This window comes from Puma concolor, chromosome D1 (genome assembly GCF_028749965.1).
Source record: "Puma concolor isolate L17-30 chromosome D1, mPumCon1.1.hap2, whole genome shotgun sequence".
NCBI lineage: Eukaryota > Metazoa > Chordata > Mammalia > Carnivora > Felidae > Puma > Puma concolor.
Window position 1 is genome coordinate 71160691 of NC_141676.1, and position 23031 is coordinate 71183721.

The 23031-nt window shown below is 37.0% G+C and overlaps 2 long non-coding RNA genes across 2 annotated transcripts in view; one reads left to right on the top strand and one right to left on the bottom strand.

Annotated features, from left to right (window-relative positions):
- The window catches only part of LOC147576804 (uncharacterized), a 42376-nt gene extending 38055 nt beyond the window's left edge, over positions 1–4321 (top strand). Inside the window, exon 2 of the long non-coding RNA XR_015241144.1 lies at positions 4135–4321. This is a non-coding gene — a long non-coding RNA (uncharacterized LOC147576804). The remainder of the gene's footprint in view (positions 1–4134) is intronic.
- Positions 1–23031, bottom strand: part of LOC147576803 (uncharacterized) — a 155885-nt gene that overhangs the window by 99916 nt on the left and 32938 nt on the right. The window lies entirely within an intron of this gene.

Consider the following 23031-nt stretch of genomic DNA (forward strand, 5'->3'; position numbering starts at 1 on the left):
GAAACTGGATCACTTATACCATGCACAAAAATAAACTCAAAACGGATTTAATACTTAAGTTGGAAACCGGAAACCATAAGCCCCCTGGAAGAAAACATAGTAATAATCTCTTGTATATCAGCCTTAGCAACATACTTGAGTATGTCTCCTGAGGCAAGGGAAACAAGAGCAAACATAAACTCTTGGGTCTGCATCAAATTCAAAAGTTTTTGCACAACAGAGGGAACCATCAACAAAACAAAAGTCAACCTACTGAATGGGAAAAGATAGTTGGAAATTATATATCCAACAACAGGTTAATATCCAAAATATGTAAAGAACTTATACAAGTCAACACACACACACACACACTTACAAATAGTCCAATTAAAAGATGGGCAGAAAACCTTAACAGACATTTTTCCAAAGATACATAAGTGGCAAACAGATACATGAGAGATGCTGAACATCACTCATCATCTGGGAAATACAAATCAAAATCACCATATTACCCCACACCAGTCAGAATGGAAAGTATCAAAAAGACAACAAATAACAAATGTCAGCAATGATATGGAGAAAAGGGAACTCTTGTGCATTGTTGGTGGGAATATAAATTGGTGCAACCATGCCATAATATGGAGGTCTTTAAAAATTTTTAAATGAAAATACCATATGATCCAGTATAATTTCTGTACTGGATATTTAACCAAAGAAAACAAAAACTCTAATTTGAAAAGATATATGTACCTTCACATTTATTGCAATATTATTTATAATAGCCAAGATATGGACATGGTCTAAGTGTAAATAGATAGATGAATGAATAAAGAAGTTGCAATATATGAACCTACAAAGGAATATTACTCAGCCATAACAGAGAATGTGATATTGCCGTTTGTGACAACATGGATGGACCTAGAGAGTATTATGCTAAGTGAAATAAGTCAAAGACAAATACCATATAATTTCACTTATATGTGGGCTCTAGAAAACAAAACAATGAACAACAACAAAAAAAAACCAGACTCCAATACAGAGAATGATCTGGTAGTTGAAGAGGCAAGAGGGGTGGGGAAATGGGCGAAATAGGCAAAGGGAATTAAGAGGTACAAATTTCTAGTTATAAAATAAAGCACAAAGATGAAAAGTACAGCAAAGTTATTATAATCAATAATATTGTGATGATGTTGTATGGCGACAGATGGTGACTGTACTTATGTGCGACATTGTATTCCAAATATATTTCAATAATTTAAAAAGAAAAAACAAAACTTTAGACCCAGCTCTCAATCTCCCGTTCTTCCTCCATGATCTCTATGCCCAGGACACACTTGATGTTTGACATTCTTGGAATATATTACACTTCTTTACCTCTGTTTCTTTTGCCCTACATGTCCTTTCTCTTTCTTCACCCCCTTGTCTCTTTGAAGTGTTATCTGACTGTTCTACTGTAAGCTATGCCCCCAGCATCCTCACATACCTGTAAGTGAAACACCTATCTTGCTTTACAAGATTTGTGAGTTTGGGGGCTTTCTCCACTAAAAGACTGCAAAGCTCTTAAGGGGAATGACTGTTTTTCTTACATTTGCAGCATGCCTGACTCATATCAGTGCTTAATCAATGTTTAGAGAAGTTTTAGTAAATATTGAAGCAGGAACATCAGGAAGTGTTATATTTAAGATAATTTTCTATGTCACAAGCTGAATGAAAACATTTTTAAGACATCTATTTTGACATGTGTCTTTTCTTCTGCTGGAAAGATAATTACTTCTTATCTTGGTCCTGTTAATTTAGCAAGTATTTCTTGAACATTTCTGAGTCTAAACCTTGTGATGTTGTGATCAAAGTTGAATAAAATTGTGTCCTCACCCTCACAATGAGCTTCTGAAGAATAACAGTTCATTAGGCTATGCTAAAATGAGTTCATGGGGTCAACCCTATGCTCAGACAGCAGAGCTGAGAAAAGGAGAAATTAATTATAATGTTAATTATGATTAGAGATTGGGTCTGGGAGGCTTCCTGATTTAGGTAGATAGTAGCTTACACTGACTTCTTAGATTTGAGTCATATTCTTTTACAGGCTTGGAAAGTCATAAGTCCTCTGAGAAATGGAAAATGGAAGTCCTCAGTACTGCATATAATCTTCTCTTCTCTTCCCAATTAAAGTGAAACACTTGAAAGCAGCCTTTAAGAGATTGCTTGAGGGGTAGGGTTTTTTCATCTTAACTCTGAAGCTCAGTATTTGGGATTTAGTCAGCAGTAGGAGATGGGTTATTAAGACAGTGAGTGAATACTATGTAATGATTACTCTGTAAAAGTTAAATGCATAATGGAAAAGAGAAGAAATAAAGGTATTGATGAGAACATCATTTAAAGTCTCAAAGCCTTGGCATAAACTGCTTATATACTAAGTGGAGTCAGTTTCCAAGTGCTCTGACCTAGGTAGCAGGAAGGAGACCTGTGTGCCACAGCAAGAGATGTAATTTTCAAACGCTTTTGGAAGATAAGCAGAAACTGTGGGTGCCTTAAACAGGATATTTCAAATATCCAGGCTACGAGCTGATTTGGAGGATGCTGAGGGTTGTTTTTTTTTTTTTTTTTTTTAATTTTTTTTTTTCCAACGTTTATTTATTTTTGGGACAGAGAGAGACAGAGCATGAACGGGCGAGGGGCAGAGAGAGAGGGAGACACAGAATCGGAAACAGGCTCCAGGCTCTGAGCCATCAGCCCAGAGCCTGACGCGGGGCTCGAACTCACGGACCGCGAGATCGTGACCTGGCTGAAGTCGGACGCTTAACCAACTGCGCCACCCAGGCGCCCCATAGAGGGGGGTTGTTTTTTTGACTTCAGTCAATCCCAGAAGATCTATCATGGATTCAATATGATAAATCATATGGAGCAATGGAAAAAGCATAGGCTTTTGAGTCTGGCAGACTTGGACTGGTTTCTAATGCTACCACTCTGTGCCATTAGGCAAGTTGCTCCATTTCCCTGAGGCCCAGTCACCTCATCCACATAATAAATATAAACTGTAATTCGCATGCTTTTGCCTCAGTGCTACTTACTGTGAGCTTAATGAGGGATGGTTGTTTTATTACGGTCCTATGGGCAGAGGCTAAGAGATTAACTCGGGCAAACATAGAAGGCACACACTAGCAACCTCATCATAAGGACAGTCATCATTTATTGACCAGTAACCATGTGCCAAGCACTGTGTGCTTCATGTGTTTTATCTGAGGCTTTTAATCTGCACTGTTGTAGGGCATGGCAGGAGGGAAATGAGCAGGAAAATGGCACTGAGTTCTCAGGCATGTGAAGAAGGCCTTGATCTTGAAAGAGACGCTGAATTTTCTCAGTCCCATGCTTTTGCTCAAATGGTTTTCTCTTAGGAAATCTTTCTCTACCTGTAAATATCCTACATGTGCTTCAAGGCACTACCTATATGGCACCTTATCCATATGATGGCTCCCTAAACATCCCCCATGAGTTAGCTGCCACTCCTGTGTTCTGGTAGCACCTGCCCATATAGCGTTTTTATAGTTACTAGCTATGGTGTAATTGTTTAAGTTGCCCATGTCCTATGTCCCAATAGCTTCATGGGAGGAAGAAATGTCTTATTCATGTTTGTATCCTCAGTATTCTGCACAGAGCTTGACACACAGTAAGTGAAAAGTATATATTGATTTTTAAAATATATAAATTTGCTTTGGAAGCATTTCTACCTATCATGTTAGTGCCCTTTCCCTCGTGGCATAAACAGCCCAGCATCAACACAGACCTCTGTCTTCAGTTCCACTTGCAAAGAACCAACTATTAGCAAGAGATAAACATGTTCCCTCTGTATGTAAACAAATGACAAGGGCTGCTGGAGTTTATGCAATAGTATTTTGTTGCATTATTTAAATAACAACTGGACAAGCAGGTGATAATTCAAGTGAATGTAAATGAAGTCTGGATGCCCTGAGGTCTTCATTTCCACAATTATTTCCTATATGAAGCTAAATTCATGTAGGTATCCACTGGATTTCAGTGACCAACCAGGGAAGACCATCAGGGAGCTCTCCAGAGAAGATAACTCTCAGCCTTGGGACTGGAGCAAAGTTAATTTCTCTTTTAACAAACTGACAGCTTCCTCCCTCTTCTGTTTTCTAGTGCCTCCTTCAGATCTGGCTGCTCCACACTGACCCACCAATGTTTGTATCCTCAGAAAAGGAAACTGAAGCAGACCAAAGACCCAGCATCAGAGGAAACTCAATTCTAAGATGCCTGCTGTGCGGTGGCCTTGCTTTCCCCATAATGTCAAAATAAATATAAAAGAATTACCTCAAAATGAAGGGCATCACAGTCAAGGGTTAACTCTGTATTCTGAATGCTCCTATATCTGTTTCACAGATAAGGAGTGAAAACTCCATGAAAGGCAGTTCTCACCAAGGCTTCTAAATGCTGCAGCAAGCACAAGTTACCATCTGAAACCAAGGTAGCCTCATTAGCTTACTGAACAATTACCGTATACTAGTGGTTATAATTTATTTATCTCATTAATTCTCATGACAGTGAGATAAGTGCTATGATGATGGCTCCTTCACAGAGGGAGATAAAATTTTCCTTTCTCTTAAATAGGATCTTGTCTTGGGTTCCCTAGACTTTAGAATTTCACAGGGTAGTAAAACATCCCAATAAAATTTGAGGTTGTTAATTTTAATAAAAGTGGATACTTTCTTCAAAGCAGCAAGTGCTATCTATAATTAGCATCACTTAATTAAAATGGGCATTTGCTACCATAAAAGAACATATTTAAGAAAGAATAAAGAGAGTCCTTCCACCGAGTGCATCTTTCTGTGTGGAAAACATGCAGACTCTAATATCCGGCAATTCTACCTCCAGGTTTTTATCTGAGAATGACTATTGTCAATATACCCCAGGTGATATGTGCAGAAATGATAAAGCAGCCTTCGTCATACTAGAAGTATCTGGGAAATAATACAGATGACCATCTACAGGAGAATAATAACGAATTAAACATGTGAAATATTTAACATAGTTAAATAATACACAACAGTTAGGATAAGTGAACAGCTGCACGTAAAAAATATGAATCTTAATAAAAGATATACTTTTAGGGATTCCATAGAAGTGTTTATGCATATATCTGTGTATATAATTGTTTATTTTATTATTTTTAATGTTATTTTTAAGAGAGAGAGAGTGTACAAACAAGGGAGGGGCAGAGAGAGAGGGAGGCAGAATCCGAAGCAGGCTATGAGCTCTGAGCTCTCAGCACAGAGCCTGACCCACGAGGCTCAAACCCACGAGCCTCGAGATCATGACCTGGGTGGAAGTTGATGCTTAACCCACTAAGTCACCCAGGTGCCCATATATAATTGTTTAAAGGGTAAAATATCACAAGTAAAGGGAGGCATGGGAATGAGTTGAGTGGGAATTACATATACAAATAAAAGTTATGGTCCATGTTCTAGTTTCCATGTTGGGTAGGAGATATAAATTTATTTATTGAATTCAATTATTTCAAACAAGAAGCAAAGAAAGAAAGAAGGGTTATGCATGGATGTATGATAGGAATATGTCACAAGAATTCTAATTTAAAGTAATAATATTAATCCATCATTGTCACCTGAGATCCAGAGGCAAACTGAACACAGGACCACAAATCCCTCAGTGTATTTTTTTTTTCATTTTCCTAAGGACAAGTTTTATATTATGGATTAGCATTAGGCAGTATGTGAATCCACTTATGGAATAGTAATGTAGCCCAACCAACTTAATTTTCCAAGAGATTAAGACTGTAAAGAGAACCCTAGAATTTGGATAATACCAAAACCTCTAATAGGGAGTTTGGATAACAAAGGACAGAGACAAAGGAAAACTCTGCTAAATGCACAAAGGACAGGCAAGAGATGACCAGACTTAGAAATGTTCAAATAGCATAAAGGTGACAGCCAGAGACACTGGGTAGGAAATAAATGAAGGGACAGCTGGAAAGAACATAATCATCTATTAACAGTACTGCCACTAAAATTACTTATTAATTTACATCTCTTTCCTCTCTGAAATAGGAAATTTACTCTAATGTAGAAGGAAGACAATGGGGAGCTACAGTTCTCATGGACTTCCCCTCAGCACTGTAGCAGATAAAGTTTCCACTTATTCTACTTACTGGCAGGACTTGTATGGGGAGACCTGCCAAAGTTATAATCCAGTTTACAAAATGCTATAATAATTAGTTTAACTGCCTTTTCAGTGATTGATCTCAACTTATCACTACCCTATTTCAACCTCATCATCAGCCTTCATAGATTGTAGGATAGAGTTGAAGCTCCTGTAGGGCATTCTATGATGTGGCCTTGTCTACCTGCCCAACTTTATCCACCTCTTTCACAGGCACCTTATCCCAGTTTCCTTGAATTGACTGCTGTCTCTTGACTGCATCATGTACTCTCACTCTTTGCACATTTTGCTGCTGGTAGGCTGTTTCCTCCATTATTATCTAAGTAATCCTGACAGTCCTCCAGTATATCCAGCTCAGGCATCCCATCTCCAGGAAACCTTCCTTAACCACCCAGGCAGAAAGGCTGTCCCTCTAAGCACCTCTATCATATTTATGGTAACCATGGCTTACATTTTGGCATCTGCTCCACACTTAGTGTTTTTTGAGGGGGATATTTATGTTGTTCAGTACCTTTTGGGAATGAGGCAAGGTGTACACACAATTGTGTGGTCATTTTATGTCTCTACTGCCAGTATGAAGCCAATGTGTATGTTGTTCAGTAAACATTTGCCAAATGGATGGAATGTCGAAGATAATTCTATAGCCAAGAGTAACATGCAGTAAGTAAAATGGGGTTTACTTTAATCTGGACATTGGCGATTTGGTATTTAATTCAGCTAGTGGGTGTGTTCAGAGAGGGCCTAGCTATCTGTACAAGAGGGAGGCTATGGAAGGGATTTAAGCATCAAATTTTTAATGGAAGGTTGTACTCTGCCAATGTTCTCTAGCTGTCCTGACTCAGGGTTTCTAGGACATTTTGACAGTGCCTTTCATCATTTGGTTCTGAGCTAATCTGGCATGTGGTACAAGATAGGCTTCTAGACCCTGATGCACAGGTATACCCACTGTAGCTCAATCTCAGAAGGGCAGTTTGGCTGCATATACTAAGTGTGCACACAGAGATTGCTGGATCTCCCTTTCAGATGTAAAGGGACTTGTCACTAAATAACATATCTTTTCAATAGACAGCAATTTGAAGCATCCTATTTGAGTTTCTTCTGGGGAACAGTTGCAACAGTACCTCTAAAATGCCAGTGAATCATCTCTGACTAGAGCCTAAATTTGTAAGATGAAGCCATCTGTATTGCACTGGGAAAATATCATGTGGCATAATTAATTCTTTGGATGTGATGATTACTTAGGATCACAGAAATATGGTGTTACAAGGGCCCTGGGGGCCTTATCAAAAATTCCCAGATTCCTCCATAGACCTGTATTTAAACTTACCAAAAGCATAATTACACTGTTCTTTAGATTATCTAGTCACAACTTAAATATTGCCACTAATAAGCTTATGAAATTAGACAGATAACTTAATCTCTCTAGGCCTCAGTGTATCATTTTTAAAAGCGGGGGCAGGAACACATTTCTTTTTCCAAACAGACACTGTGATGCGAGTGTCTGTATACAGCCCCTTCACAGTTATTGGAAAATAGAGGATTACCTAAGGTAGATAGCATTCCAGTTTTGTATTGTTTAAAATATGGAATCTGCTATTTTCTTGCATGCTTCTGCCTCTGATTTTGCTAGGAAAAAACACCACAAAATTTGACATTAAAGTCACAGTCACTAGAACTGGCAATGGCCTAACTACGTCCTAGTTTCAATAGTCATTGCATTACCAGCCCCACTGAGACGTGATCTGGTGTAGACACTACAAGATTTGAGCCATAAAATAGGATAAGGATAGAAATCAGATGATCACCATCTGTGAGACTCTAGGTAAGTCACAGCATTGTTTATCATCTGGACTTCACATCTAATAATAGCTTTCTGACAGAGCATCTTATCTTGGTTCCCCACGAAGCAGGCTCTGAAACAAAGGCTTTTGTGGGAGTACCCTACTGGGGGGTGTGTGATTCCAGTAACACACATGGGGGACAGGGGAACGAAGCAGGAAAGGAGCCAGAACACATAGAGGAATATATTATTATATTAACAACATATAATCTATATTAATAATGCCTTATATTAATAATTATATAATTAATATATAATACATATAATATAATCATATATTATATAGTAATAATATATATGATTATATATAATATATAATATAATATTAATTATAATTATTATAATTATTATATAATAATGTAATATACTATTGGCTGTTTGATCCAAGAACATCTGAGGAGCAGTACAAAATATGCCTCAGTGATGTCTTTCAGGAGGAGTAAGGAGAAAGCATTTGTCCATTGGCTTCTATCTCCCATTGGTAAAATATTAACTTTGTAGGTTAACTGTTCCATACTTCTGATGTGCACATGTGTGGACACATCACATGCAGGTCATTTGCCCTCCACTGTGGGGCAAAGCAAGGGGTAAGTAGCAGGAGCCTGGTGAGTCAGTTTGTAACTGTATGAAGTTGGTTGGAACCTGTATCAAACTGGTCAAAGCAACCATGGCTGTAATAAGAGGTGTAGCTGAGAAGATTTGTAACAGTGCATTAGAGGTATTTTCTAGATTTCTTGCCCACTCTTGATCCACCTGTGCTCTCAACCAGTCTACTGTGGATGTCCCTTCTAGATGGTTAGCAGCCACAATCTCTGCAAAGACAATGAGAGGAGCAGGGGAACAAAATAAGCTATAATCCCCATGGCCACAACTGCTCACATAGCTATAATTAGTATCCTCATCCTCTCCTCTACCAGCCATTCTACATATTGCTAACCCTTGGTCAGCACTTGAGTTGGTCTGGGTCATTTGTCTGGTGGGATAACCCACATCTATATTCCAAGTAATCTGATTTCTTCATCACTTTGCCTTTGTTAGGACTTCTTTCCAACATGTGTCTATTTATCCTTGAGAAAAAAAAAAAAAATAGACACCTCAGTAAACCTCCTGGACTTAAGATCTACTCATTCTTGCTCCCATTCCATTTTGTGGCAGCAGTTCCATCATCATGGTTGTCAGAGTCAGTTACTCCCAATATGAGTTATTTTCTTTGCCTGCTGGTTTAGGGATTTTGAGAGCCTCACGATGTCATCACAATTTCAAGTTGAAAGGAATCCTTACAGTTTCTTTAGTAGAAATTTCACCCACTGAAAACCTGGCCTCAAACATAGCAGACCTAAGATTTTAGAGACAGAACACAAAATTCTGCAAGTGGATAACTTGGAATTATGATGGTTAGAGATAATACCACATTCACCCTTGGTTCCTGGAATTGTGTATTCTAGTTATTAGAGACACAGCACCATGAGCATAGGTTTACTGCATGTACTATAACCTGGAGTACAGTCTCCAACCCTGAACTGGCACATTACTACGTATCAATAGGTCTTCCACTGTTAAGTTATACTGCTGGATTATAAGTTTAGTCTATAACATAAGACTAGTGGATGCTATGGTCATATGTCAATTGTCTCACCCTCTTTGTTCACCAAGATTAACAGATGAAACATTTGATCAGACTTGAGATGATGGTTCTGGAAGAATTACTGTAGGAAAAGAGGGGAAATACCTATCTAGAGAAGGTTTCCATGTTGGTAGGGTCAAATCACACATCAGGTTACAATACAGATAAGGTCAAAATAAAATAGAAAAGGTCCAATGTACTCAAGCTCTCACTTGGCTGGCTGGGCTTCTCAAGAAACTGTTACATAATGAGGAATTATTACTGGTTTCTGCTTGGGCAGGTTTGTCATTTCATAGTGGCAGCAGCTAAATCAGTTTTTTCCCCAATGAGGGAGATTCAAGAAGAAAACATTTGCCAAATAGCTTCCTATCAAGTGCCAGAGGTTATGTTGACTTGTAAAAATACCCAGACCACACCCAGCCCAGAGGCTGAGATTGTTGCCACCTGTTTAAGTTTACAGTGCTCCTTCATTATCAACCACAATCCTCCTGGGTTTTCAGGGGCTACAGGTTAATTAAATGGCATCTACCACTTCTTTATATCTTTGGCAATGTCACTAATCTCTGCAATTTCTCTTTGGATAGGATACTGTTTCTAACTTCCTACCTTGGTTAGTGGGAGATGAACAGTTTCAGAGACTTGTGCATGTCCATTGCTATAATAGTGGCTTTTATTCCATAGGTATATAGATCAAAGAGAAGATTCTGTCAGCTAGTCTACAAACCATAAATGATAAACCAGGTAAATAACCGTAAGATAGATTCTCAGGCTCACTGGATCCACTGTGAGTTAAAATTATGCCATAATTCCAGCTGATAACAAGTATTCCTAAATAATTGCATCTTCCTATTCATAGAACTGGGAGCCTAATTTCTGTATGAAATAGTCTGAGATTCTCAATGATTTCAGCTCAAAGTCCCCTATATCTCCAGCCTTTATGTTAAAAATGTCTTTGAGAGTTATTGGTAATAAACACATTCTTTTCTTAACCGAGATACCCTCCAAGGGTAACTTATTTGGTCATTTGCACATTAACAATGGGTATATCTGAACTTCATTTAAGTCAATAAACTTTTAATACTCTCCACCCCATACCTATCCTAAAAAGGACATTGGGAGGGAGAAATTCAGTGATCTAAGGCTTGTTAGACAAGGGTAATAGTTCATGGTAAGATGATGTACACACAAAGGCTCTTTTTTTTTTTTTTTTTTTTTTTTTTTAGCTGAAAAATCACACTCATTTCAAGCAAGCTAGAGTTGTTGAGTACAGTTGTTAGGCAATAAGTAGGTTTCTGAGATTGGGTAAATCATCCCATTCTAAGTGTTTCTTCACCCTTCCCTTCTAAAATCACACTAATAACTGGCACTTACATAATAAGTTATAATTAACAAAACTTCAGTGCTCATTATATCTTTACTCAAAACTATATCATTACTCAAAACTATATCATTACTCAAAACTATCTCTCCCTTGCTCACAAAGCCATCAAATGAAATCTTCTTACTCCATCTTCACTTGTTTTCAGGTTTTTCCATACTATCTCTGTTGACCTTTTAGAGGTAGAGGGGCTCCTGGGTAGCTCAGTTGGTCAAGCATGTGACTGCTGATTTGGGCTCAGGTAATGATATCATGTTTCTGGAGTTCCAGCCCCACATTGGGCTCCACACCTCCACACTGTGCAGTCCACAATGCTTGGGATTCTCCCTTTCTCCCTCTCTGTCCCTCCCAATGCTTTCTTTCTTGTTGTCAAAATAAATAAACACACTTAAAAAAAAAAAAAGTAGGAGCACATGGGTGGCTCAGTCGGTTAAGCATCCAACTTCAGCTCAGGTCATAATCTCATGGTTCATGGGCTTGAACCCCATGTCCAGCTCTGTGCTAACAGTTTGGACCCCAAAGCCTACTTCAGATTCTGTGTCTCCCTCTCTCTGCCCTTCCTCCACTTGTGTCCTCTCTCTCGCTCTCTCTCTCTCTCTCAAAATAAATGTTAAAACAGGTAGAGATACAATAGTATAGTGAATAGAAGTACCACGGAGAATAAGGAAAGTCACTTAATACATGAAGTTTTCTGAGAAATAATTGAGAAATGTATGGGCTTTCAACATTTCTATTCAACATTGTCCTGTGGGTTCTAGCCTATGTGACAAACCCTCCTTTCAAATAAAGGAGAAATAAAGGGAGGGAGAAGGAAAAGGAGAAGGAAAGGATTTATTGTGTCAGATTTGAAATGAAGAAAAATCTGACTTCATTCTCAGACATTATCCGGTATATAGAAATGAAATATAGGCCATCAACAACAACAACAAACTGGCTATAACTAATAAACAAGTTTAGTAAGGTTACAGAATAACTGATCAATATATAGAAATCAGCTATATTTCTATATACTAGGTAGCAACAATCCAAAAATGGAATTAAGGCAATAGTTCCATTCATAATAACTTCAAAAAAAAGTAAATGTTGGGAAATAATTGTAACAAAAAATGCAAGGTTTATACACTTTAAATTATAAAACACTGCTGAGAGAAATTAAAGATGTAAATCAGGGGTTAAATTTTAAAAAATAGTAAAAAAATTAAGAGAATTAACTGAAAGACAATTAAAAATAGTTGAATAAGATAACAAAATAAAAATACAAAAACCAATGTCTTTCTTATAGTCCAGAAATTTAAAATACAAAAGGGGAAAAATATTTATCTTAGCAAAATAAAGTACAAACTATCAGACAAAAAGTTTACTTCAAAGTTTAAATAAGACAAAATATAATTTTTAAAAATATGAATGAATAACCTTTTTAAAAACTATTAACACACACTATTTACTTGAAATTAATTTCTAAATTTGATGCAAGTCAATAAACCTTTGAAGAATTTGGGAGCCGGGGGTTGGTGGGGAGTGTCAAAGCAATTCTAAAATTCACCTGGATAAACAAAAGATTGAAAATTACTTGAACACTTCATTTAAAAATGTGGGAAAAAGAGAGAAAAACAGCAGAATAGAAGGACCCTGAGCTTGTCTTGTCTCATGAACACAGGGTGACAACAACTACATGTATTGTATCTCACTCTGAAAACAACCTGAAACAAATTGGACAATCAGGCCTTCCACAGCTAGTTATAGAGAGAAAATACCTTAAAAGAGAGAGAGAGAGAGAGAGAGAGAGAGTCAGAGACAGGATTTAGAACCAAACTCTGACGTGGACATCCATAAGTGCAGAGAGGAACGAAAGGATAAATTTAAGAAGATTGAAATTATACCAAGTATCTTATCTGACTATAATTATGTGAAATTAGAAATTAATTACAAGAAAAAAAACTGGAAAAACTTACACACATGGAGGCTAAGGAATATGCTACCAACCAACCAATGGGTCAGTAAAGAAATAAAAGAGGTAATAAAAAAAAATGTATGGACACAAATTAAAATGAAAACAACAGTCCCAAAATCTTTGGGTTGCAGTGAAAGCAGTTCTAAGAGAGTAATTTCTAGCAATACCTGCCTACTTCAACAAGAAAAATATCAATCTAACTTTACACCCAAAGCAACAGGAAAAGAAAAACAAAGCCGAAGGTTAATAGAAAGGAGAAAATAATAGAGACTAGAGAAGAAATAAATGAGATTAAGACAAAAAAATCAATGAGACTAAGATCTGGTTCTCTGAAAAGATTAACAAAATTGATAGACCTTTAGTCAGACTTCTTAAAAGAAGAACAACATAACATAATCATAATGAAATAACATAAATAACAACTGGTGCCAGAGAAATACAAAAATTTTTAAGAAAGTATGAAAAATTTTATGCCTACAAGTTTTACCATCTAGAAGAAATTGATACATTACCATAAACATAAATCTTCCAAGATAAAATCAGGAAGAAATAGAAAAGCTGAATTGATAATCAAACAGAGAAACAAAACAAAGATCTGGGAACAAATAGCTTTATGGGAGAGTTCTATAAAGCATTTAAGGAAGAGTTAATACTTATTCTTCTCCATCTATTCCAAAAAATAAAAAAAGGAATGCTTCCAAGTTTGTTCTATGAGGCCAGTACTACCCTAATAAGAAAACCAGACAAAGACTCTAAAACAGATAAACACTATAGGTCAATATCCCTGATGAACATAGATACCACATCCTGACCAGAATATTAGCAAACTGTGGGTAACAATAGATTAAAAGGATCACTCACCACATTCAAGTAGGATTTATCCTGGGGATATAAGGATGGTACAATATCTATTAATCAGTGAATATAATATATCACATCAACAAAATGAAGGATATGATCATCACAATAGATGCAAAAAAAAAAATCTCACAAAATTCTACATCTGTTCATGATAAAAACTGTCAACAAAGCGGGTTTAGAGGGAATATACCGCAACATAATGAAGGCCAGATATGAAAATCCATAGCATACATCATACTTAATGGTGAAAAGCTTAAGGCTTTTCCCCTAAGATCAGAAACAAGACAAGATGTCCACTCTCACTACTATTATTCAGCACAGTACTAGAAGTCCTAGCCACAGCAATCAGAAAAGAAATAAAAGGCATCCAAATTGTAAGAAAGAAAATTGTCACTGTGTACAGATGACACACTATACATAGAAAACCCTAAAGACTTCACAAAACTATCATAACTAATAAATGTTTCAGGATACAAAACCAATATACACAAATCTGTTTCTATACACTGGTAATGAAAAAAATAGGGAAAATTAAGAAAACAATCCCATTTACAAAGTTCACCAAAAAGAATAAAACAATTATTAAGAAATTCAACCAAAGAGGTGAAAAACCTAAACCCTGAAAAGTATAAAACATTGATGAAAGAGATCAAAGATGAAACAGAAATGGAAAGCTACCCCATGATGAATTAGAAGAATATTATAAAATATTGTAAAATATCAAATATCAAATATCTATACTACTCAAAGCAGTCTACAGATGTAATGCAATCCTTATTCAAAATATCAACAGCTATTTTCACAGAACTAGAACCAATAATCTTAAAATTTTTATGGAACCACAAAAGACCAAAAATAGCAGAAAAAATCTTAAGGAAGAACAAAACAGGAGGTACCATAGCCCCATATTTCAAATTATACTACAAAGCTGTAGTAATGAAAATAGGATGGTAATAAGCAAAAATAGATACCTACATCAATGGAACATGTTAGAGAACCCAGAATAAGCCCACAATGAGAGTCAATTTATGACAAAGGAAGGAAGAAACAAAATGGGGAAAAGACTGCCTCTTCCATAAATGGTGCTGGGAAGACTGAACAGCTACATGCAAAAAACAAACAAACAAAAAAACAAAAACAAAAAAAAAAAACTGGATCACTTTCTTACACTACACACAAAAATAAATTCAAAATGGATTAAATAATTAAATTTAAAACCTGAAACCATAAATCTCCTAAAATAAAATATAGGAAGTAATCTCTTAGACATCAACATTAATATTTTTCTGGATATGCCTCCCCAGGCAATGGGAAAAAAAGCAAAAATAAACAATTGGGACAACAACAAACTAAAAATCATTTGAAAAGCAAAGGAAGCCATTAAGCCAAAAAGGCAATCTACCTTACAAATGATTTATCCAATAATAATATCCAAAATATATAAAAAATACATACAACTCAACACCAAAAAACTCCACATAAATATGATTAAAAATGGGCAGAGGACCTGATTAGACATTTTCCCAGACAGACAGATGGCCAACAAACATACGAAAAGATGATTAGCATCACTCATCATCAGGGAAATGCAAATCAAAACCATGGTGAGATATCACCCCATACCTATCAGAATGGTTACAATTAAAAATACAAGAAGCAACACGTGTTAGTAAGGATGTTGAAAAAAAATGAGCCCTGGTGCGCTGTTGATGGGAATACAAACCATTGGAGCCACTGGGAAAAACAGTATGGAGATTCCTTTAAAAATTAAAAATAGAACTACCATATGATCCAGTAATTCCAATGTACCCAAAGAATATGAAAACACTAACTTGAAAAGATATATGCATCCCAAAAGATATATGCTGCTAGGTTATATAGCAATAGCCAAGCCAAGATCTGGAAACAGCCCAAGTGGCCATTGATATATGAATGGATAAAGATGTGGTATATAATGGATATATATGTATACAATGGAATATGATTCAGCCATAAAAAAGAATGAAATCTTGCCATTTGCAACAATATGGATGGATCTAGAGGGTGTAATGCTAAGTAAAATAAGTCATTCAGAGAAAGACAAATACCATAGGACTTCACTCATATGTAGAATTTAAGAAACAAATGATCAACAACAAAAAGAGACAAACCAAAAAAGATACTCTTAAGTATAGAGAACTGGTGGTTACCAGAAGTCAGATGGGTGGGTGGTGAGTGAAATAGATGAAAGATATTTACAGTACACTTACATCACTTGGGCTCACGATGAGCACTGATTAATGTATAGAATTGTTGAACCACTATATTGCATACCTGAAACTAATAGAACACTGTATGTTAAATATACTGCAATTAAAATTTTTAAAAATCAAATGTTAATTTATTATTTTTGAAAGAGAGAAAGTGAGGAAGGGGTAGAAAGAGAGGGAGAAAGTATCCAAAGTGGGGTCTGTGCTGACAGCAGACACCCTAATGTGGGGCTCAAACTCACAAACTGTGAGATCATGAACTGAGCCAAAGTTGGACACTTAAATGACTGAGCAACCCAGGTACCCCTAAAATAAAATTTTTAAAAATCCTCATGAAAATACTGGGAAACCAATTTTAATATGAAAAACATATGCTATGATCAAATGTCATTTATTCCAGGGATGCAAGGACGGTTCAATATCCAAAAGTCAACCAATGTGATATACCACATTAACAAGAGAATTGATAAGAATATTATCATCTATGGAGCACTTGGATGGCTCTGTTGGTTAAGTGCACAGACTCTTGATTTTGGCCCAGAGATTTGAGGTTCATGAGATCAAGCCCCACGTCAAGCTCTGCACTGACAACACAAGGCTGCTTGGGATTCTCTCTCTCCATCTCTCACTCTCTGCCCCTCCCCTGCTTGCATGCTCTCCTTCTCTCAAAATAAATAAAATTTAAAAAATTATGATCACTTAGTACATGCAGAAAAAAAACATTTGACAAAATACAACATTTGTTTATGATAAAAACTCTCCAGAGTGAGTTTCGAGGGAATATACCTCAATATGATAAAGGACATAGATAAATAACCTACAGTTAATGTCATACTCAATGGTCAAAAACTCAAAGCTTTTATCCTAAGATCTGGAATAAGACAAAACGTCAACTCTTGAAACTTTTATTTAACATAGTGTTGGAAGTCCTAGCTACAGTAATCAGACAAGAAAAAGGAAGTGATCTGAACTGGTAAGGAAGAAGAAAACCTGTCACTCTTTTCAGATGACATAATACTATATATAGAAAACCCTAAAGACTCCACCAACAAATTATCAGAATAAATGAATTCAGTAGAGTTGCACAACACAAAATTAACATACATAAATCTGTTTTGTTTCTTTACAATAATAATGGAAAAACTAAAAACGAAATTTAGAAAACACACCCATTTACAATGCACCAAAACATCTAGGAAAAATTTTAACCCAGGTGGTCAAAGACGTATACACTGAAAACTTTAAGACATTGATGAAAGAAATTGAAGACAACACAAAAACATTAAGTTATTCCATGCTGATGAATTGGAAGAAATGTTGTTAAAATGTTGTTAAAACTACCCAAAGCAATATACAGATTCAATACAATCCCTATCAAAATACCAACAGTAGTTTTCACAGAACTAGAACTAATAATCCTAAAATTTTATGGACCCACAAAGACCTTGAATATCCCAAGCACTCTAAGAATAAAGCTGAGGGTATCGTAATCCCAGATTAAGATATACTAAAAAGCTATAGTTATGAAAACAGAATGGTACTGGCACAAGTATAGACCCAAATCAATGGAACAAAGAGCCCAGAAATAAACCTATGATCATATGATCAATTAATCTAAAACAAAGGAGGCAAAAATACACAATGGGAACAGACAGTATTCTCAACACATGGTGCTGACATAATGGCACAGCAACATGTAAAAGAATGAAACTGGGCCACTTTCTTACACCATCCACATAAATAAACCCAAAATGGATTAAAGTTGAGACCTGAAATGACAAAAATCCTAAAAGAATATGTAACCATTAATCTCTTAGACATCTGTCTTAGCAATGTTTTTCTAGATATGTCTCCTCAGGCCAAGGAAACAAAAGCAAAGGTGAACTGTGGAAATACACCAAAATAAAAAGCTTTTGCAGAGCAAAGAAAACCATCAACAAAAGGAAAAAGGCAACCTAATGAATGGAAGAAAAATTTGCAATTTATATATTCAACAAGGAGTTAATTTCCAAAATACATAAAGAACTTATGCAAGTCAACACGAAAAATAAGTATAATTAAAAATGGGTGAATGACCTAAAAAGACTTTTTTTTCCCAGAGAAAACATGCAGATAACCCACAGATACATGAAAAGATGTTCATTACTAGTCTCCAGGGAAATGCAAATCAAAACCACGATATGGCACCAGTTCACACCAGTCAGAGTAATTAGTTTCAAAAAGACAGTAAGTACAGAGGAGCCAAGATGGTGGAACAGCATGGAAGTTTTTTGTATGTCTTGCATTCATGAAATACAGCCAGACCAACACTAAACCATCCTGCACACCTAGAAAACTGATCTGAGGATTAACACAACAATTTGCACAACCTGAACCATAGAATTCAGCAGGTAAGCAGCATGGAGAGGTGAACTTGGGGAGACAGAAGTCACGGAGGGCAGGGAGCCACTTTTGCAGGCAGAGAGAGGACAGAGACAGGATGGGGGGAGAATATGGGAAAAGCACCCCTCCCCAAAAGCAGCTGGAGAGAAAGTGGAAAATTGGAAACATCCACAGGGACTGAACTAAAACGGGAGAAAGGAGAAAGGAGAGGGTTTAAATTCCATTAAGACTGTAAACAAGGGGAGTTCAGAGCCTGAAACTCTGCAGCTCAACCTGGTGGTACTCTGGTGGGAAGGGTGAATCCCCAGGAACAGAGTAGGGTCTGGGAGGTTCTCGGGCCATAGAGGGAGAAGTGGTTCCACTGCTGGAAGGACATTTGGTAGTGGTTATGAGGCCACCTGGGCCCAGTAAACCCCCAGAGAATGGCCACATGTGCTGGTGCTGGAACAAGGTCATTGGGGGTGCCAGATGTGTGTTATGATTTTCCATAATCCCTGAAGTGCTGCTCCTACACTGTCTTGTGAACTTTTTCTGGGGCAGGCTTGCACCTGGCCGCAGTCTCTGGGCATCCGCAGCAGCACAGTCCCACGAACTTTCCTGGGTGTGGCCGGCATTCAACCATTGCTCCATGAGACCCTCCTCAGAGGGGAGGAGTGGGTCAAAGCTGCAGTCCCTCAGAAATGGGGGGCCAGGGAAAGCAGCCACATCTGAGACAAAACTCAGGAGGGAGGTGTAGCCTGGGGATTGGTCACAGACAGTGTGGAAGCAGGGAATGGACAGAAGCTGAAGACAAAGGATGGGTGTGCAACTGTTGATTGGGGACAACAGAGTTCCAATATTAGAGACTGGGTAGCTGGGTGACACCATTTTCACCGCTCCCCTGCATGCACCTACAAGCGCCACAACAATCCACCCCAGAAGGCTAGCAGCACCATGTTGTGGAGAATGGAGCTGTTACACTAAGCCCCACCAAACTGTGCCAACCTTGCTCTTCAAGAGCACAAGTTTCACTGCCTGCTTAGTTTATGGACTATAAAGCGCTTCATGGTCTGACTTCTAGGGGAAAATGAAGTAATTTCAGTCATATTTCAGTCTGTTAGCCAGTCCATTTGTTCAGTTTTCTTTCTTTTTTTTCCTCTTTCGTTTCATTTTGTTGAATAAAGACAAAAAGTTCATTTTTATTTTCAATTTTTATTAAAAATATTTTTCTTTAATTTTTCTATTTTATTTTTTACTTTTGTGTAAATTTGTTCAAATTCCATTTTATTTCCATCATTTTATTTTAGTCTATATCAGTGTATTCATTTTTTTCAAATTTTAATGATGTCCTTTTTTCTTTTTTTCCTGTTTTTTCTCTATTTATCAAGCCACCATCAACACCCAGACCAAAACATACATAGGATCTAGCATCATTTATTCATTTTTGTGTGTGTGTGTTTTTAATTTTTTATTTTTTTACCCCATTAATTCCTTTTCTCCCTTCAAAATGACAAAATGAAGGAATTCACCCCAAAAGAAAGAGCAGGAAGAAATGACAGCCAGGGACTTAACCAACACAGATACAAGCAAGGTGTGTGAACTAGAATGTAGAATCACGATAATAAGATTACTAGCTGGAGTCAAAAATAGATTAGAATCCCTTTCATCAGAGATAAAAGAAGTAAAAGCTAGTCAGGATGAAATTAAAAATGCTGTCACTGAGCTGCAATCTCAAATGGATGCCTCAGCGGCAAAGATGGAGGAGGCAGAACAGAGAATCAGCGATATAGAGGACAAACTTATAGAGAATAATGAAACAGAAAAAAAGAGGGGTATTAGCGCAAAAGAGCACGATTTAAGAATTAGAGAAATCAGTGACTCATTAAAAAGGAACAACAGCAGAATCATAGGGGTCCCAGAAGAGGAAGAAAGAGAAATAGGGGAAGAAGGGTTATGTGAGCAAATCATAGCGGAAAACTTTTCTAACCTGGGGAAAGACACAGACATCAAAATCCAGGAAGCACAGAGGACTCCCATTAGATTCAACAAAAACCGACCATCGACAAGGCATATCATAGTCAAATTCACAAAATACTCAGACAAGGAGAGAATCATGAAAGCAGCAAGGGAAAAAAAAGTCCCTACCCTACAAGGGAAGACAGATCAGGTTTGCAGCTGACCTATCCATAGAAACTTGGCAGGCCAAAAGGAGTGGCAGGGTATATTCAATGTGCTGAATCAGAAAAATATGCAGCCAAGAATTCTTTATCCAGCAAAGCTGGCATTCAAAATGGAGGGAGAGATAAAGTTTCCCTGACAAACAAAAATTAAAGGAGTTTGTGACCACTAAACTAGCCCTGTAAGAAATTTTAAGGGGGACTCTCTGAGGGGAGAAAATATGAAAAATAATAAATACATACATACATACATACCCAAACCAACAGAGATTATAAAGGATCAGAGAACACCACCAGAAACTCCAACTCTACAAGCATCATGATGACAATAAATTCATATATTTCAGCATTCACTCTAAACGTCAATGGACTCAATGCTCCAATCAAAAGACATAGGGTAACAGAATGGATAAGAAACAAGATCTATCTATATGCTATTTACAAGAGACCCACTTTAGACCTAAAGACACCTTCAGATAGAAAATAAGGGGATGGAGAACGATGTATCATGCTAATGGTCAACAAAAAAGCCAGAGTAGCCATACTTACATCAGACAATCTAGGCTTTAAAATAAAGACTGTATCAAGAGATGCAGAAGGGCATTATATCATAACTAAGGGGTCTATCCACCAAGAAGACCTACAATTGTAAACATTTATGTGCCAAATGTGGAGGCACCCAAATATATAAATCAGCTAATCACAAACATAAAAAACTCATTGATAGTAATACCATAATATTAGGAGACTTCAACACCCCATTCATAGCAATGGACAGATCGTCTAACCAAAAAATCAACAAGGTTGGGGCACCTGGGTGGCTCAGTCGGTTAAGCATAGGGTTTCAGCTCAGGTCATGATCTCACAGTTCATGAGTTCAAGCCGATATCAGGCTTTGTGCTGACAGCTCAGAGCCTGAAGCCTGCTTCAGATTCTTTGTCTCCCCCCACTCTCTCTCTGTCCCTCCCCTACTCATATTCTCTCTGTATCCCTCTCTCAAAAGTAAATAAACATAAAAAAATCAACAAGGAAACAGTGGTTTTGAATGACACACTGGACCAGATGGACTTAAAGGATATATTCAGAACATTTAATTCTAAAGCAGTGGAATATACATTCTTCTCCAGTGCACATGGAGTGTTCTCCAGAATAGACCACATACTGGGACAGAAATCAGCCCTGAGCAAGTACAAAAAGATTGAGATCATACCGTGCATATTTTCAAACCACAATGCTATGAAACTTGAAATCAACTACAAGAAAAAATTTGGAAAGGTAACAAATACTTGGAGACTAAAGAACATCCTATTAAAGAATGAATGGGTCAACCAAGAAATTAAAGAAGAAATTAAAAAGTACATGGAAGCCAATGAAAATGATAACACTACAACCCAAAACCTCTGGGTCACAGCAAAGGCAGTCATAAGAGGAAAGTATATAGCAATCCAGGCCCTCTTAAAGAAGGAAGAAAGATCTCAGACACAACCTAACCTTATGCCTTAAGGAGCTGGAAAAAGAACAGGAAATAAAACCTAAAAACAGCAGAAGGCAGGAAATAATATTAGAGCAGAAACTAATGCTATCAAAACCAAAACAAACAAACAAACAAACAAACAAACAAAAACCAGTAGAACAGATCAATGAAACCAGAAGCTGGTTCTTTGAAAGAGTTAACAGAATTGATAAACCACTAGCCAGTTTGATCAAAAAGAAAAAGGAAAGGTCCCATATAAATAAAATCAAGAATGAAAGAGGAGAGATCAGAACCAACACAGCAGAAATAAGAACAATAATAAGAGAATATTATGAACAATTATATGCCAACAACATGGGCGATCTGGAAGAAATGGACAAATTCCTAGAAACATATACACTACCCAAACTGAAACAGGAAGAAATGGAAAATCTGAATAGACCCATAACTAGTAAGGAAATCAAATTAGTAATCAAAAATATGCCAAAAACCAAGAGTCCAGGGCCAGATGGCTTTCCAGGGGAATTCTATCAAACCTTCCTGTTAAGGAAGAGTTAACACCTATTCTCTTGAAGCTGTTTCAAAAAATAGAAATGGAAGGGAAACTTCCAAACTCTTTCTATGAAGCCAGCATTACCTTGATTCCAAAATCAGACAGAAACCCCACTGTAAAGGAGAACTATAGACCAATTTCCCTGATGAACATGGATGCAAAAATCCTCAACAAGATATTAGCCAACCAGATCCAACAATACATTAAAACAATTATTCATCACGACCAAGTGGGATTTATACCTGGGATGCAGGGCTCGTTCAATATCCATAAAAAATTAACGTGATTCATCACATCAATAAAAGGAAGGACAGGAACCACATGATCCTCTCAATAGATGCAGAGAAAGCATTTGACAAAATATAACATCCTTTCTTGATAAAAACCCTTAAGAA